The sequence below is a fragment of the Asparagus officinalis genome, chromosome 4 (genome assembly GCF_001876935.1).
Source record: "Asparagus officinalis chromosome 4, Aspof.V1, whole genome shotgun sequence".
In the NCBI taxonomy this organism is placed as follows: domain Eukaryota; kingdom Viridiplantae; phylum Streptophyta; class Magnoliopsida; order Asparagales; family Asparagaceae; genus Asparagus; species Asparagus officinalis.
Genome location: NC_033797.1, coordinates 120,705,286 through 120,723,524, shown reverse-complemented (window position 1 = coordinate 120,723,524; position 18,239 = coordinate 120,705,286). Strand labels below are relative to the sequence as shown.

General features: G+C 42.3%; 1 protein-coding gene across 2 annotated transcripts in view; it reads left to right on the top strand.

Annotated features, from left to right (window-relative positions):
• Positions 1-18,239, top strand: part of LOC109838034 (pentatricopeptide repeat-containing protein At1g43980, mitochondrial) — a 50,844-nt gene that overhangs the window by 29,429 nt on the left and 3,176 nt on the right. The gene's annotated exons all lie outside the window — the stretch shown is intronic.

Here is an 18,239-nt window from a genome sequence, read left to right as displayed (position 1 = left end):
CTTCTGTACAAAGCTTGTGATCCGGTTCCTCATCTGTGCTGTTTTACTTGGGGGGAAATACTTTGCAAGAAATGCCCTGGACAACTGATCCCAAGTGGTGATGGACCCAGCGGGCAATGAGTGCAACCAAGCCCTAGCCTTGTCCTTTAAAGAGAACGGAAATAATCTGAGTCGAATAGCATCATTGGTCACTCCATTAAGCTTCAAAGTGTCGCAATACTCCAAAAAAATTAACAGGTGGAGATTCGGGTCTTCAGTAGCACCTTCTCCAAACTGATTTTGCTAAACCATTAAGAGCAGTGATGGTTTAAGCTCAAAATTATTAGCTTCAACAGTGGGCCTTGTAATACTCGAATGTGTGCCTTGAGCATTTGGGGCAGCGAAATCCTTAAGAAGCTGATTCTGATCACCCATTGTAGCTTGTTCTGTGTTCCTTTGCTCCCTTATATACCTTCTTATCTCTGGAAGAGTCACCAATAATTCAGGATTGTTTTCGTTGTGTACTTCTGTTTGATGCCCTTGCATAAAAGAAAGTGAGAAGCGAAGAGAATAAAAATAAAATAAAAAATCTAGTCTAGCTTAATAACGTAAGAACTCAATATTAACACCGTAGTCCCCGGCAACGGCGCTAAAAACTTGATGGGTAAAATCTGCAAGCGCACAGACTCGTTGTAGCTATCAAGGTCGATCCCACAGGGACTAGGGTTAATTACCAAACCTCACGTTATTCGACTAGCTAAACTAATGAGTAAATTAGAAGAGATGAAAATTAAAAGAAATAAAATAATAACTAATCAGGTGGAAATTCAATATAATGAAGAGCCAGGATTGGGTTATCACCACAACTTCGAATGCTCACTGATGAATTATTTCAGTTCTCGGTGTTGGTTTAAACTAAAAAGGGTGAATTAGCCTAAATTAATCTAAAGCCTCTTTCAAGGTCTAAAGATCGTGCCTAATTAATCTTAATTAACCTACTTTCGTGGAATTAAGATTAAGTTAAACCCATTAAGCTTTATGCTAATCCAAATTAAATCCCCAAGGAATCTAGCCTACTTTCGTGGTTCGAGCTCCCTGCTTAATTTCTAGAGATCCGGTATTAATCTTCACCTTTCAGTCCTTCAATTAACTACCTATGATTGCTAATACGGTGATCAAGCGAATCAACAAAATTAAAACACTAGAAATCAAGTTTAAAGATTTAAACTTTTACCAAGAACCTATATCAATTCATTATCAATCACCAAAAAGTTGGGTTCTTTCCCAATCCTAGACAAGAAAACTACTCACACATGATTGGGATAAGATAATACATTAAATAATTACGCAAATCAATCATAAGAAGAAATAAATCAAAGAGAGGAAAGAATTAACCCGTCTTTCAATTGAGATCTTCAAAATCAAAACTTGCAATCCAATCTTGTACAAGAAATTAGTGTCTTTCTTCAATACTTGAACTCCAAAATAATTGCTAATTGATGGCTAACATAACATAACAAAAGATATCCAAAACCCTAAGTCAAAACATCTATTTATATGTCCCCAAAAATCTAGAAAATAACTAATTCCCGTGCCATAGGTGTGGTCTGCACCACACCAGGGTGTGGTAGGGGCTGTTTTGCTGATTTTGTGCTTGTTTCTTTAGTTTTTGGTATTTTTGTTATAACTTTTGCGTCCGACCTCGGAATGAGGTGATTCAAATTGCGTTGGAAATATGTTGAAGAGATCTACAACTTTCATCTTTTGAGTTTTTCTTGATTCGAATTGCATCATGGTCGAAATTCCAGTTCTTCATACTAGTGCATCCATTTTCTTCACGAACCATGCCTTCGAAATCTTGTTGTTGCTTCAAACTCTTGTATAACTTCCAACGATCATCAAATCTTTCAATCTTGAGCCAATACCTACATATAAGAACACAAACCACAGCAATATCCTCGATCTAAATACGAAATATGCATTAAACACTTGTAAATCATGCTTGTAACACACTAAGATAATGCATATTTTACGTGTTTATCAGCAAGAAATGATCATCCGTTTAAGATGACGAACTTTCGGAAGTCACAATTAACATGGCTGATAGAGGAAAGTCAACTCAACCTTCTAGTTCTGACCCGCTCATATCGCATCGTCTAACCTGGCTGCGATCGGAAACCATTAGACAAAGGGATTGCTAGAGAATACAGAGGGGATTATCCTCGAATGTTGAAGCATCAGATGCTAACTCTGCAATCGCTTTTGATAATACGGTATCCAGCCTAGGATAATCCCGCGACGCACTTACGATCAACACCGAGCAAATGGCCAAAATCATCGAGGATGCTTTGGCTAAGCAAAAACAGAACTTCAAGTTCAAATTGGAAATAGCCATGATACGGATGAAGGAAGAGCATGACCAATAGATCGGGCTCTGTCTAATCAACTTGGTGAATCCAGCCGTCGTAACATTGCTAACCAAGCAGGTAGCAATTCAGATATGAACGAACACCTCGATGGAGACAACCCTCTGGCTGACCAGAACGTTGGGGGGTAGCCCTACTGAAGATAACGACGTTAGGGGTGGTCCTACCGAAGATGACAATGCTAGGAGTGGCTGCGTTATTCCTCTTAGAAATCGTCCAAAGCATGATACAGACGAGGACGAGAAGATGAAAGACATCGAGAGCAAAATCAACGCTCTGATGTCTGCTCGAGAGGTGAAGAAGATCGGTATTCCGAGTCCCTATCCAAGAGAGTTGGAGTCGATCATGTATCCAGCGAAGTTCAACCTGATCAACTTCACGTCATTTGATGGGAAGAGCTCCCCCACTCAACACTTGATTTATTTCAAGTCTCACTTAGGAGTGATCTCTGGCAACGAGCCTTTGATGGTCTGGTCATTCGTTGGCACCTTTCGCGGGCCTGCCTTCAATTGGTACCGTCGTCTCAAGCCTGGAAGCATCAACGGCTATGACGAAATGGAAAGCTTATTTCTCAGCAATTTCTTTGACGACGACACCGAGGTATCCATCAGGACACTCTTTGAGGAGAAACAGGAAGATGAAGAGGCGGTTGACGACTTCATCAAGCGCTTCCGAAATAAGACGATGAATTGTCAAGATCCAGTCACAGAGGACTTCATCCTCCAAACCTGTCATAACAACCTATTCATTAATATTTTAGAAGTTATGGGAGTATCACCGTCCAACACCTGAAAAGAGTTGAAGTGTGTGGAGAGCAGGCTGAACGCTTCCTCAAAAGGAAGAAAGCCGAAAGAAGCCAACCGACGGCTAACCCTTCGAACTCAAGCTTCATCTCCCGTAGTAAGGGGAGGGCACCTGCAGCAGTTGTTGACGTTAATCAGACGTCGCAACAACAACCCCGAAGATAGCAAAAGACTTCGGATCCGAGACTCCAAAAAGAGTACTCCTTCAAGGACGAAAATGTTCCAGCCATTTTCGAATCCCTCCTTGAGAACAACAAGATCAAGCTACCACCTATCGCAAATCCGGAGGAAGCTGACAATACTACGGATCCAAAGTACTGTGCGTACCATAGAAGGATCCTTTATCCTACCAATGCTTGCTTTGCTCTAAAAAATAGCATTCAAATATTGGTTGAAGCTGGCGTCATAACGCTAAATTAAGCCGAATGCACACTCTGAAGAGTATATGAGTATAAACTGCTTCTCAATACTCCAACATGTATATGAGTCTAAACTATTTCCTTTTTTTCACGGGAAGTTCCTAGAGAGTGTTATGCTTGGTATTCTTAAGGATAACCCGGTCATCTAACTAAGTACAATGTTAGACCCGATTTCACAAAGGAAGCTGGGGGTGGATGATTCATGTAACGAGAAGTTCTCGAAAAATGCTATATGGTGTATTCTTAGGGATAACCAGGTCACTACAAAGAAGTGATAAATGAGAAGCTCCCACTCGGACTCTGAATGTTCAAGGGTGAAACACATCTTATTGTCGGGATCAATTCCACCAACTTCCAAGCACTCTTTTGCTGAGATGAGATTTGATCACTTCATTGGATCAATCTTCCCTCACAAAAAACTCCCACTGGTGTTGATGATTTACAATCTTCCATCACAAAATCCCTCACTGATCAAATTAATTGACGGGGGTCCACTAAAATTCTTTCTGGTTTAATCCACTCAAACTCCTACTATGTCTGTACACTCAACACTTTCATTGTTAGAGTCCGGACATAATGCTTGGAATTTTTATTTGTTAATCCTTAACGAGTTGTCAAACCCCTTCGTGTTAAGTTCTTATCACTTGACACCAAGAACCCCTACTGAGTAATCGGTATAAGTCAACACTCCCACTGTGATTTGTACTCCCACTCTCACTGTCTACCTGGTCAAACCTTCTTACAGTTAGGACCACAATCAAAATCCCCTCTCGATTCTTTTCGTGAACGAGAGGTCCACAAATTGAATGATCAAACCTTTAAACAGTTAGGATCATCTTAAACCCTCATTTGATCAAACCTTCCTACAGTTAGGGCCACAACCAAAATCTCCTCTCGATTCCTTCCATGAACGAGAGGTCCACTTTCAAATCGAGCGATCAAACCTTGTTACAGTTAGGATCGTCTCAAACCTCCCACTCGGTTAAACCTTCCTACAGTTAGAGCCAAAACTGTAATTCACTCTCGATAAACGAGAAACCAACATTTAGTTCGGTAATCAAACCTTCCGACAGTTAGGATTATCTGAATCTTTTCGATTGTCGAAGTGGAGATCCTACTCTTAGTTTTACCTTCCCGGATTCTTGAAGTGAAAATCCCACTTTGAGTTTCCTTTGTAACTGGAGATAGAATATAAAATTCTTCCTTTCCAGTATTGGGTTCGTCTTTGTCCCAAGAAAAAACACTATCCTTCAACTCTAAAATCCGTGCTTCACACGCATGAGAAATTTTATCCTGAAGCCTAAATAGGGATAAGTCAACGCCTAATACGCGTTGCCGGTTTAGTATTTCACCGAGTGAAGAAGACACCAGAATCCAAATCTGGGGAAATTTTGTCCCGAAGCCTAAATAGGAATAAGTTATCGTCTAACACGCGTTGCCGGTTAGTCCTTGATCGTAAAAAGGACAAAAATCCACATATTCGACATTGTGGCAGGTTATTATTAATAACACCATAATCTGTGCCTTACACGCACAAGGAACTTTATCCCGAAGCCTAAGTAGGGATAAGTCAACGCCTAACACGCGTTACCGGTTAGTCTTTCACCGAGTGAAGAAGATACCAGAATCCAAATCTGGGGAATTTTATACCAAAACCTAAGTAGGGATAAGTCAGCGCCTAACACGTGTTGTCAGTTAGTCCTTGACCGTAAAAAGGACAAAAACCCACATATTCGACATTATGGTAGTGTAGACACTAAAAAGTGCCAAGAAACGAAGGAGAGTTGAACCTCACTACAAGCACGACGAGGGTCGTCACAATGACGAACCTCAGCCTCAATTCATGAAGTTTGTCTCGGTTCAATAGGACAAACAACACCTTATCCATCAAAAGACGAAGTTCACCTAGAAACGAAGTTCGTCATTGAAGATGAAGTTCGCCAAAGATGAAGCCACAGTTAAGCTCACCAAAGACATAGCGAAGTGAACGAACCTCGTTAGGCGGACGAACTTCGTCAGACAGACGAACCTCGTCTGGCAAACGAACCTCGTCAGACGGACAAATCTCGTCTGGCAAACGAACCTCGTCAGGCGAACAAACCTCATCTGAAAAACGAACCTCGTCAGGCACCATTTCAAAGGGCTACATTAAATTAGGGTTAATGTCCAATAACTCACCCCTTTAAGGAGAGTTAATGACCACTAACTCATCCATTTAAATGGGAGTTAATGATCATTAACTTCCTCATTTAAAGGGAGTTAAAGTCCATTAACTCACTTCATAATACTCCCAAGCCTATAAATAGGCATGATCAACATGAAAAGAAAAGGAGGAGATTGAGAGGCTAATGAAAAAAGCCTCTCTCTCCTCCACTCTCATGGATCTTCATAGATCATTGGCTAATCATTTGGCCTTAGAACGTTGAAGCTCATAACGAGCATGATGAGGGTCATTACAATGATGAACCTCGTCTCAGACAACAAAGCTTGTCGTTGGAAACAAGATATGAAGCTCGTCATTGGAAACGAGGTTTGAATCTCATCATTGGAAATGAGACTTGACATAAGCTCGTCATTGGAAACGAGGTTTGAATCTCATCATTGGAAATGAGACTTGACATCAAAGACGAAGCTCGTCATTGGAAACTGAGACTTGACATCAAAGACGAAGCTCGTCATTGGAAACGAGGTTCGAAGCTCGTCATTGGATACGAGGTCCGGAGTTCATCATCGGAGGTGAAGTTCGTCAATGAAAACAAAGCCTGTCATCAGATTTAAAGCTCGTCAGTGAAGACGAAGCTCATTATTAAAGAATCTCACGAGGCTCGCCACGCAGCGAGGCTCGACATCAAAGATGAGGTTCGCCACGCAGCGAGGCTCGACATCAAGGACGAGGTTCGTCAACGTAGTGAAGTTCGTCACCCACATTAAATTAGGCTGTAGTGGCCACGAAGATCCAGTCAGCCACGTGGGCTAGATTCAAGGAGTCAGTTACGTCACGACTCTACAATTTTAGCGTATCAGTTACGCCCACGACTCCACGATTGTAGCACGTCGATTACGTGCTAAAAGTCCTATAAATAGCCGCAAGCAGCTATGAAGGGGGTAGGTTGATTATTCTTGATTGGAGATTTTCATGCTTGGACTTAGAGAAGCATCAGAGCTTAAAGTTTCTGCACGTCAATCCGGAGTTCGAACCTTGATTCCAGCCGGTTAACCTACATCAGAAGCTCTTACGATCTTGGTCTGATCGTTAACGGGAGGCAAGCTCGACTCAAGCATCGGGGGAAGCATTCTTTCGCCACCTAGAACCCACCTTAAATAAAAGAGAAGCTGAATTAATCTTCTCTTCCTTTGTAATCGAGAGAGAGTGAGTGATTGTAAGGGTTCGTACTAAGTGATCAAACCCGGTTTTCTTAAAACAAGAGAATCAATCAATCTTAAATTTTTTCGACCCTACAAAAGATGGCGACCACAGTGGGAGCAGCTATTCTCTCCGACGAGATGGTGGTGGCGCAATCAGACAAGATTGTAGGGGGAACGGACGTCGAAACTCTGGTCATCGAATTTGACCAGTTTAAATACGAGGAGTACCTCTCCTCTGGTAAGTCTAGTCCCACGAAGGCACGTAAGTGCCGTCGAGTCTCGTATGAGACCTCAACCCAAGCGGTTTCTGATGATTCAACTCGAGTCAGCCTCGAGGAAAAGTCCAAGCCCCTCAAAGAGGAGGCTCCAACAACTAGCCGTCAGGCTAGGAAATGGGTTGTTAAACAACCTAGCCGAACTTCGGCTTCTACTAGCCAAATTACGGTTTCTGATAACGAACCTCGCCCAGCTTCGGCTGAGGCAAAGGTTTCCGTTGTTCCATTGTCGAGACGTGCTCGACAACGTCAGTGTCAGAACTAAGCTCGTCGTAGGGCTCGAGCTTTGGTCTCGCTAGATGGTTTTCATTATAGACCGAAGGTTAATCAACCTAAGGTCAGTAAGTCTGACGAGGGTCAGGAACGTCTGAAAGACGGACCTCATCCTCGTACCCTAGTAGACTCAGAACATGAACCTCATCCTCAAAAAGAGGTTCAACAAAATCAACAAACGGTTCAAACCAAGGTTCAGCATGAAAACAGACCTCAGATTAAGAACCGACCGAGAAGACGAACTCATCAAACTCGTCCTGACAACAAACCTCGTCATGCAAATGACGGAGTTTGTCAACTTACCCAAGGTCATCAACCTCTATCATTTAGAGGGTCTCACTTGGGTAAAGCTATGACGACAAAATTGACTGGGGGTCGTCCAGATGGTGACCTTCAGGATTATCTCACGCGCAAACGAAGCGTGAATCAGATGCAATCACATTGCTGCTGTGAGAAGCTCATATCTACGGTGCTTTCCCAATGTCCATATGGGGATTCGACGCATAAATCTTCAGTCTTCGAACGATTGACTGAATTCTCAATAGTTGCATCATCGAGAAGAAGACGCTTTCGCCCAAAGAGACAAGCGCCCAAGAATCGCCACATTGAAGTGACGATCAACATGGCCAGCAAGGGTAAAAGCAAAATCTCAGCTGATGATTCGGAGTCTTCTGATTTTGAAAGATCTCCCGGATTACGAGAGGCACTTATTGAAGGCCAGGGCGTTTATCAACATACCTGTTCTCGTACTGGAGCGATGATTCCATTAGACTACCGCAAGCTAGCGGGTTTATCTGGTGGTGCTGAAACTGAAAACTCAGCTATTGCCACTTCTCAGCCTTCCCATACAGATCAAAGTGAACAGGCAAATGCTCACATGGCCGGAAGTGAGGAGGACCTGGCAAGGTAGGTGGAAGAGCAACAATAAACCATACTCCAACAACAGGAGTCTATCAAACGCTTGGAGGATATGGTGGAAAAACTCCTCAAGGAGAAGAAGAAGAAGAAAGCCACCGCCGAATCCTCAGAATCAAGGCACCAGCGACCTTCACCCGGTGTTCGAAAATCTAGCCATCGAAATCAAGATGACGATAATGAAGAATATGAGGGGGAAAAGATTTTTGACATTCTCTCTGAATCATCTGAAGCTGAGTCCAACCCTCGCAAGAATGACCGAGATCAGAAGTTGGACGATTTCCAGAAGCAGCTTGAGGCTTTAAAGCTTCAAAGGAACTTCAGAGAATTGGGGGTCGTCAGGCCATACCCTGCCAAATGGGACTCCGTCCCTTATCCTCCAAAGTTCAAGCCACTTAGCCTCCTGCAGTTTCGAGGAGATCTCCACTATCACAACCGGGTTTTCTACGTTCACCCGAACAACGTTTACACCTCACAATACAATCACTATGCAATCACACCTCACACACTAAGTGTTGGTCCTAGCCCGTGTCCTCCTCCTCAAGTGCTCGGTTACAACCTCTCCCTAGGCACGTCAACCGACGCCACTCCTCTTGGATTCGACCCCGTCTCTCACCACACACTTCTCTCGGTGTACAAGTGTATTACAAGTGAATCCTCACAATTAGGCTCAATACAAAGTGTTTGTTCTCTACAATGAATGAGAACGAATTATAAGCTCACTCTCTAAGTTACACAATCCCACAACCCAATTATACTATGAATGTAAATACAATAAGCTCAATAGGTTGTGTGTGAACAAAGAGATATAAATCAAAACTAAACTCAATGTAGTTCTAGCTTAATAACAATGATAATCAAATATATATATAAAAAGCTAGAAATAGAGTTTAGAAAACTTCTCAATAGATCAAGAGATGGAGAGAGAATAGTTGGATGCCCAAACACCAATAGATGATCTCCTCAAGCTCTTGTTGAATTGAATCACAAAACCAAAACACTCTAATACTTAAAAGCTTCTTAAACTTAAACAAACACTAAACAAGTTTAAACCCTTGTTAAACTATTTTAAAATATTTTCTTGAGTTACCTTAGAGGTATGAGGGCATGGGGTATATATAGGCTCATGAAACAAGTCCAAAAACCAAGAAAAACACCCCCAAAACATTAAAATAAACAAAAAACAGAACTAGCCGTTACTGTAGCAACGGTCGGATGTACAGTAACTTCGGTCGACCGGTACGGTCAACCGAGAGCCATCTGCAAAGCTGAGAAACGTCCAGAGACATTTCCGGTCGACCGGAGTTACTGTAGCAGTGTCCAGCTGTTTTGTAAAATCAATTTAAAATAATAAATGAACTCCAAAAATTATGAAATTTTGTGGGAATGTTCTAGACATGTAGAATAACATATCAGAGAAAGAATTTATGAAAAATCTTTTCCCAGTTGAGAGAAATAAATATTTGAACACAAATTTACAGTTTCTGAAAAACTGTTAACATATACGATTTTATAAAATCAATTGGCACAGTAAATCAACTCCAAAAATAGTAAAAACTGGAGGAAAGTTTCTAAACATATAGATAAACATGTCAGAGAAAGAATTTTTCAAATATCACTTCCTATTTGTGAAAACTCATCAGTTTTGTAAAACATGCACGAACATGTGCACGAACGAAAACGTGAATTTGTAAATTCCATTAAACATAACAAATCAATTCCAAACTTGATGAAACTTTGTGAAATATTTGTAAACATGAAAACAAACATGTTAGAAAAAGAATTTCTCAAATTGAATTTGTATTTGTGAAAACTCATGTATTTCGCAAGCGTGTCCAAAGCATGAAAACTCAAAACCATGCATGTATATATATAACTATATATATACATAGAAACCAAATATGTGTGTGTATATGATATTGAGCTTAAGGTACTTAACACACATAATATAAAATCTAAACTAAAGTTACCCAAGCATTGATCTTGATCTTCATTGTGGCTCAACTTGGTACACGTTGCGGATGAAGCTTGAACTTGATCTTTGAACTTGATCTTTAACTTGAATTATATATTGCTTCACCGACATTCCGCCAACCTCCTTTGGATATGATCGTTGAAGCTCTATTCCATCCATCCTCCAACACGTTGTTTGCCTAGAATAAATACAAAAAACACAAACACTAGACAAACAACATTAGAAGTAAATTGTTTGTTAAACATCATCAAAACAAGAAGGCCAACAAAAGGTTCTCCAACCCAACACATCTATTATTTCCAAGCGCAGACTGGACATATAGTGGGGAATGAACCCATTATAACTCGACTTTTTATTAGTACTCTCAAGGGGGTCGCTTTTGAATGGTTTCGCAGACTAGAGCCTGAATCCATCACTTGCTGGAAGGACATAGAAAGGCTCTGTCTGGCCAGATTCTTTGACGATGACACAGAAGTATCTATGACCACCCTGCTAACTGAAAAGCAGAAGAAGACAGAGTCTGTCAGTAACTTTGTCAAAAGATTTAGAAATCGGTCGCTGCATTGCCGTGATCAAGTCTCTGAAAGTACGTTGATCGAGATGTGTCGCAATAACCTATCGATCTGTATTTTATCCAAGATTGGAGCAGTGAAGACCCGAACTTGGAAAGAGCTTGTTCGCCAAGGAGAACAGGTCGAAAGCATGCTCAAAAGGCTAGATACTGAAGAGCCATGTGATTTTCAAGGAGATGATGACCAATCTTCGTCAAAGTAGAAGGGCAAATCTTCGGATAGCCACTTTCAGCAGAAGTATGACTTCCAAGATGAGCAAGTCATCCTAATCTTCGAATCCTTGATCAATACGAGAAAGATCAAGCTCCCAGAATCGATGCGACCTGAGGAGATGTCGAGAATGGATGAACCCAACTATTGTGCGTACCACAGGATGGTTCATCATCCCACCTCTAAATGCTATACGCTAAAGGATAAGATTCAAGCCTTATTAGATGCAGGAGTCTTTACCCTTCAATCCTGATTTACAGCTATCACTGGAGTGGGGGTAGTCATGATTTCTCTGCAAAACCATGTACTACCTTAAGCTTTCTCTCTGATGAAACCATGACGACCCGAAGCTCGTCATAAATCAACTCCAAGGTGAGTCCGAAGTCAGACGTGAGCATCTGGCCCCTTACCAAAAAACTATCATGTTAATGATTACCTCTGATAGTCACTTCCTCCAAATTCCCTCGCCAATCCTCTTCAATAGGATGGCGGGATCACAAAACTATCATGTTAATGATTACCTCTGATAGTCACTTCCTCCAAATTCCCTCGCCAATCCTCTTCAACAGGATGGCGGGTCCACAACAAAACTATCAGGTTAATGATTACCTCTGATAGTTGATTATCCTAACGTCGTCATTACCTCAAATGACGTTCATTCTCCAACATTGGCCTACCAAGTGATGTGCCTTTGTTCTCATCATTATCGTCATACTTCCAAGCCACCGAACGACATGATTATCCTAACGTCGTCATTACCTCAAATGACGTTCGTTTTCCACAATTAGCCTATCAAGTGATGTGCCTTTGTTTTCTTCATTGTCGTTATACTCCTAAGTCACTGAACGACATGATTATCCTAACGTCGTCATTTCCCTAAATGACGTTCGTTTTTCCAACGTTGGCCTACCAAGTGATGTGCTTTCGTTTCTTTCATTGTCGTTATACTCCCATGTCACTGAACGACTTGATAATTTTCATACCGTCATTCCTACAAATGACGTTGTTTATGATATTAGCCTACCATGAGATGTGCCTCTGTCCCGATCACAGTCGTTATACTCTCATGTCACTGAATGACTTGATCATTTCCACATCGTCATTCCCGCAAATGACGTTGTTCATTGATAGTGGCCTACCAAGCGATGAGCCCCTATCTACCCCTTATTCCTAAATAGTGACCTACCACGTGATGTGTCACTATTCTAATCACAGTCGTTATACTCCTGTGTCACTGAATGATTTGGTTCCCTCCTAAAATCTCCCATCAATCCTCTTCAACAAGATGATGGGTCCACAAGAAAGCTATCAGGTTAATGATTACCTCTGATAGTTGATCTTCCTAACGTCGTCATTACCTAAAATAACGTTTGTTTTCCAATATTGGCCTACCAAGTGATGTGCCTTTGCTTCCATCATTGTCGTTATACTTCTAAGTCACTGAACGATATGATTATCCCAACGTTGTCATTTTCACAAATGACATTCATTTTCCTAACGAGTTTGCTATGTGTTGAGCTTCGTTCTTAACACTTGTCATTTTCACAAATGACATTCATTTTCCTAACGAGTTTGCTATGTGTTGAGCTTCGTTCTTAACACTTAGTCATAATTTGAACCTCGTTAACATACATTAACGAGTTTGCTATGTGTTGAGCTTCGTTCTTAACACTTAGTCATAATTTGAACCTCGTTAACATACATTTGATCTAAGGCCTTAAAGATGCTAAGGATAGAGGAGAAATCTTAGCATTGAGCCTAAGAGAAATTCCTCGACATCTTACCATGCTAAGGGCAAAAGCATGGCTAGTCCAACTCAAACGGCAGTTGGTAAAGACACACCAAGTCCGTTGATAGCTGAGGGTTTGCTAAAAATCCTAAGTCCTGATTGACAGCCCCACATGGGTCTAACAAAGTTCGAACAGAACAATGAGACTCATCAAGTAGCCGAACCTCGTCTCGAAGTGTCGAGGCTCAAAACAACGAAGTTCATCTTAAACTATGAGGTTCACCGCGAAGCGTTGAAGCTCACCAAGAGGCCAAGCTCGCCAAGAGGCTAAGCTCGTCGGGAGGCCAAACTCGTCGTATAAGCCAAGCTCGCCACAACCAAGAGAGTTCAAAGTATTCCACACCCATACAATCCAATTTGGGTCTGAAAATTTTAAAGGGGGTTTTGTAGACACTAAAAAGTGCCAAAAAACGAAGGAGAGTTGAACCTCACTACAAGCACGACGAGGGTCGTCACAATGATGAACCTCAGCCTCAATTCATAAAGTTTGTCTCGGTTCAATAGGACAAACAACATACTATCCATCAAAAGACGAAGTTCACCTACAAACGAAGTTCGTCATTGAAGATGAAGTTCGCCAAAGATGAAGGCACAATTAAGCTCACCAAAGACATAGCGAAGTGAACGAACCTCGTCAGGCGGACGAACCTCGTCAGACAGACGAACCTCGTCTGGCAAACAAACCTCGTCAGACGGACAAACCTCGTCTGGCAAACGAACCTCGTCAGGCGAACAAACCTCATCTGAAAAACGAACCTCATCAGGCACCGTTTCAAAGGGCTACATTAAATGAGGGTTAATGATCAATAACTCACCCCTTTAAGGAGAGTTAATGACCACTAACTCATCCATTTAAATGGGAGTTAATGATCATTAACTCCCTCATTTAAAGGGAGTTAAAGTTCATTAACTCACTTTATAATACTCCCAAGCCTATAAATAGGCATGATCAACATGAAAAGAAAAGGAGGAGATTGAGAGGCTAATGAAAAAAGCCTATCTCTCCTCCACTCTAATGGATCTTCATAGATCATTGGCTAATCATTTGGCCTTAGAACGTTGAAGCTCATAACGAGCATGATGAGGGTCATTACAATGATGAACCTCGTCTCAGACAACAAAGCTTGTCGTTGGAAACAAGATATGAAGCTCGTCATTGGAAACGAGGTTTGAATCTCATCATTGGAAATGAGACTTGACATCAAAGACGAAGCTCGTCATTGGAAACGAGGTTCGAAGCTCGTCATTGGATACGAGGTTCGGAGTTCATCATTGGAGGTGAAGTTCGTCAATGTAAACAAAACTTGTCATCAGATTTAAAGCTCGTCAGTGAAGACGAAGCTCATTATTAAAGAATCTCACGAGGCTCGCCACGCAGCGAGGCTCGACATCAAAGATGAGGCTCGCCACGCAACGAGGCTCGACATCAAGGACGAGGTTAGCCAACACAGTGAATTTCCTCACCCATATTAAATCAGGCTGTAGCGGCCACGAAGATCCAGTTAGCCACGTGGGCTAGATTCAAGGAGTCAGTTACGCCACGACTCCACAATTTTAGCGTATCAGTTACGCCCACGACTCCACGATTGTAGCACGTCGGTTACGTGCTCAAACTCCTATAAATAGCCGCAAGCAGCTATGAAGGGGGTAGGTTGATTATTCTTGATTGGAGATTTTCAAGCTTGGACTTAGAGAAGCATCAGAGCTTAAAGTTTTTGCACGTTAATCCGGAGTTCGAACCTTGATTCCAGCCGGTTAATCTACGTCAGAAGCTCTTACGATCTTGGTCTGATCGTTAACGGGAGGCAAGCTCGACTCAAGCATCGGGGGAAGCGTCAGAAGCTCTTACGATCTTGGTCTGATCGTTAACGGGAGGCAAGCTCGACTCAAGCATCGGGGGAAGCATTCTTTCGCCACCTAGAACCCACCTTAAAGTTAACGGGAGGCAAGCTCGACTCAAGCATCGGGGGAAGCATTCTTTCGCCACCTAGAACCCACCTTAAACAAAAGAGAAGCTGAATTAATCTTCTCTTCCTCTGTAATAGAGAGAGAGTGAGTGATTGTAAGGGTCTGTACTAAGTGATCGAACCCGGTTTTCTTAAAATAAGAGAATCAATCAATCTTAAATTTTTTCGACCCTACAGGTAGGCCGCTATTAATAACGGCAAAATCCGCGCCTTACACAAGTGGGGAACTTTATCTCGACTCCTAAATAGAGATAAGCCTACGCCTAACACGCGTTGCTGGTTTAGTCTTTCGTCGAGTGAAAAAAATACCAGAATTCAAGTGTGGGGACTTTTATCCCGAATCCTAAGAAAGGATAAGTCATCACCTAACATGCGTTATCGGGTAGTCTATTCCCGTAAGAAAGACGAAGTCTACATATTTAATATCGTAGTACTAAAAGGATTAACTCTTTTAGCATAACGTTACATGCATAACAGACTTAAACAATCTGCATGCTAGCCCGATTCAAACGGTAGTCGGTAAAGACTCATCAAACCCGTTGATGGTTGAGGGTTTACCAAAAATCTTATAAATATGAAAGACATTGACGTACCAGTTCCATTAGTTGGTCTCGTGACTTGAGGATCCAACAACTTCAAGATAAAATCCATACATACAGATGAATCAGCTTTAACAGTTGGTCCTGCAGCCCCAACATTTGGGACCGCCACAATCTGATGAGTATAAGAGTCTAAATTGTATCTCCTTGAATCTCCAACGAGTACACGAGGTTAAACTGATTCCCGCAACTCCCAGGAGTATACGAATATAAACTGGTTCTCCCCGCTCTAACATCTTAAGAGCCTAAACTGTATAGACTCCAGTTGACAAATGAGGTCAACACAGGTCAACACCGATCAACGCGTAATCCTAGGTCAATGCCGGTCAACGCGTTGTGACGAAGGTCAACGCCGGTCAACACGTAGCCTCCGATCAATCCCAAAGTTCAGATATGAATTTCCGATGAAGATAGTCAATTCAAAGTCAACTCAACAACACGAGCCAAAACCAACTCATCAGTTTCGATTCGAGACTTCGACAACAGCCAGACGATAAATGCAGCGTCAGAGGAATTTTAGCTATTCGTCAAAATATAGAATAGACTGAAAATCAAAGAAGTCAAGAATTGAAGCCAACTACGGGTCCTTTGACACCGACTGAAGGTGGGGCCTATCACATCCAAATTATTTTAGACTCTTCTATAAAGGAATGAGGCTGAAATACTTTGGAGGGAGTATCTGTAGGCATCTAAAAATGCCTATAGGTTCCCGCACGCAGCTTGAGATGAAGAGATGACGATAAACGTCATCATCCAAGTCGAGGAGGTTTATTCGAGTGGCCCGTGTTCTCACCGGCCACCGCCAAGTGGCCCGCACGATCATCAGCCACCAGAATGGCAAAACGATTGGCCCGTGCATTTACCGGCCACCTCCAAGTAGCCCACGCACTCGTCAGCCAGCTCTAAGTGGCCCGCGTGCTCACAGGCCACCGCCAAGTGCGTCCGCACCCTGATTGGCCACCAAAATGCCACCAATACCCGTGCGCTATCCGACCATCTCAGTGGTCCGCGCACCCTCGGTCCGCCGCTCAAGTGGCCCCGCGGGCTCACCGGCCACCAGCAAAGTGGTCCGCCGCTCATCGGCCACCAAAACGGCAAACCAAGTAACCCGTGCGCTCACTGGCCACCTCCAAGTGGCCCGCGCACTCGTCAGCCAGATCCAAGTGGTCCGCGTGCTCACCAGGCACCGCCAAGTGGTCTGTATGCTCATCGGCCACCAAAACGGCGAACCAAGTGGCATGCACGTCCGTCGGTCACCGTCAAGCAATCCGCGCGTTCACTAAACGTATGAACCGAATCCGAGAAGCGTACAAGTCAACGAAATGACGAAATACGCGTAAACGACGTAACAAGTCAAAACCCGAAAGACTAAAATAGCCGCTGGCGGCCGAGTCACATCAAAATGACTCAGAATCAGTGGCTCGGCCAAGGCCGAGCCACCAAATAGTGGTTCGGCCATGTTTGAGCCAAAAACACGTTTTTGGATTTTTGACGGGTTTTCACGGGATTTCTTCTATTCCAGAGGTTCCTAACTACATAGATATCATCTCCAAACATGGTTACACGGTTATTAACTGAAGATAAGACTGAATCCATCATTCTTATCCAAAACCCCCAACCGAAGCCTATAAATACAAGCCTGTGGGCTCATTTCTCAAGGGCGAAAAAATAATCAAGAGGGGGAGGTGCTGCTGGTTTTGTGAGGGCATAGCCAAGAATTTCAAAGAGGGTTAGCTAGATCTCGGCGATTTCCTGTGCATAAAGAGTGGATTTCGAGAGATCTGAGACCCTTACACCCTTTCCTCCGAATCAAGCTTGGTCTTAATCTCTAGAAGAGTCGTAATCTCGCTTGGTCGGGATTACTGCTTCTGCAATTACTTCCTTCGTGAAGTAGGAGCTTTGATTAACTTTTTCTGTTAACTGGATCTGATCAGCGACGATCCACGGACTAACGCGTCCCCGGCACACGCGAAGTTCCCACGCAAACAACAGGAGCTAAACTGCTGTTGTGTGTAGTTTGACTAGAGTTATAATCTTTTATTTTCATTGTATAAGGAGATCTTATAAAAAGATTGACTTTTCTCTTTTTTTCGAACTTGTAATCGATAAACGGTTGTAATGAGTTTGTTGGCAAATGAAATCAACTTTTGACCCAAACATATATATATTGTTATTATCGTTGTTCAACTCCAATTTGTAAACAAATAATTTGACAAAAGTCCAAGCCAGCAGAAAGAAAAGCATAACTAATTAAAAAAGAGTTTTTCTATAGAGTGTCCATGAGCACTCTATAAGAGAGGAGAGAGATAGAGAGAAGTGAATTGCCCATGGGCCCTCCTGATTTGCACTAAATTCTATGGGCAATTCACTTTTCTTTATCTCTCTCCTCTCTTATAGAGTGCCCATGGGCACTCTATAGAAAAACCCATTAAAAAAATAGTTGATTAATGTCGTCCTTAGAGGTGGCATTCAGACTTAAACCATACTGAATATGATTAGTCCAGTTAAAAGCTCGATTGAGGCAGGCAGTAGCTTGGCTAGTAAGTGGGCGTGCTCTAGTCTTTCATTTTAATTTATTATTATATACTAATATTATATAGTAATTGAACCGGCTCAAATTTATTATTCATAACTCATAAATTTAAATATGAAAAACTGCACACAGTAGAAG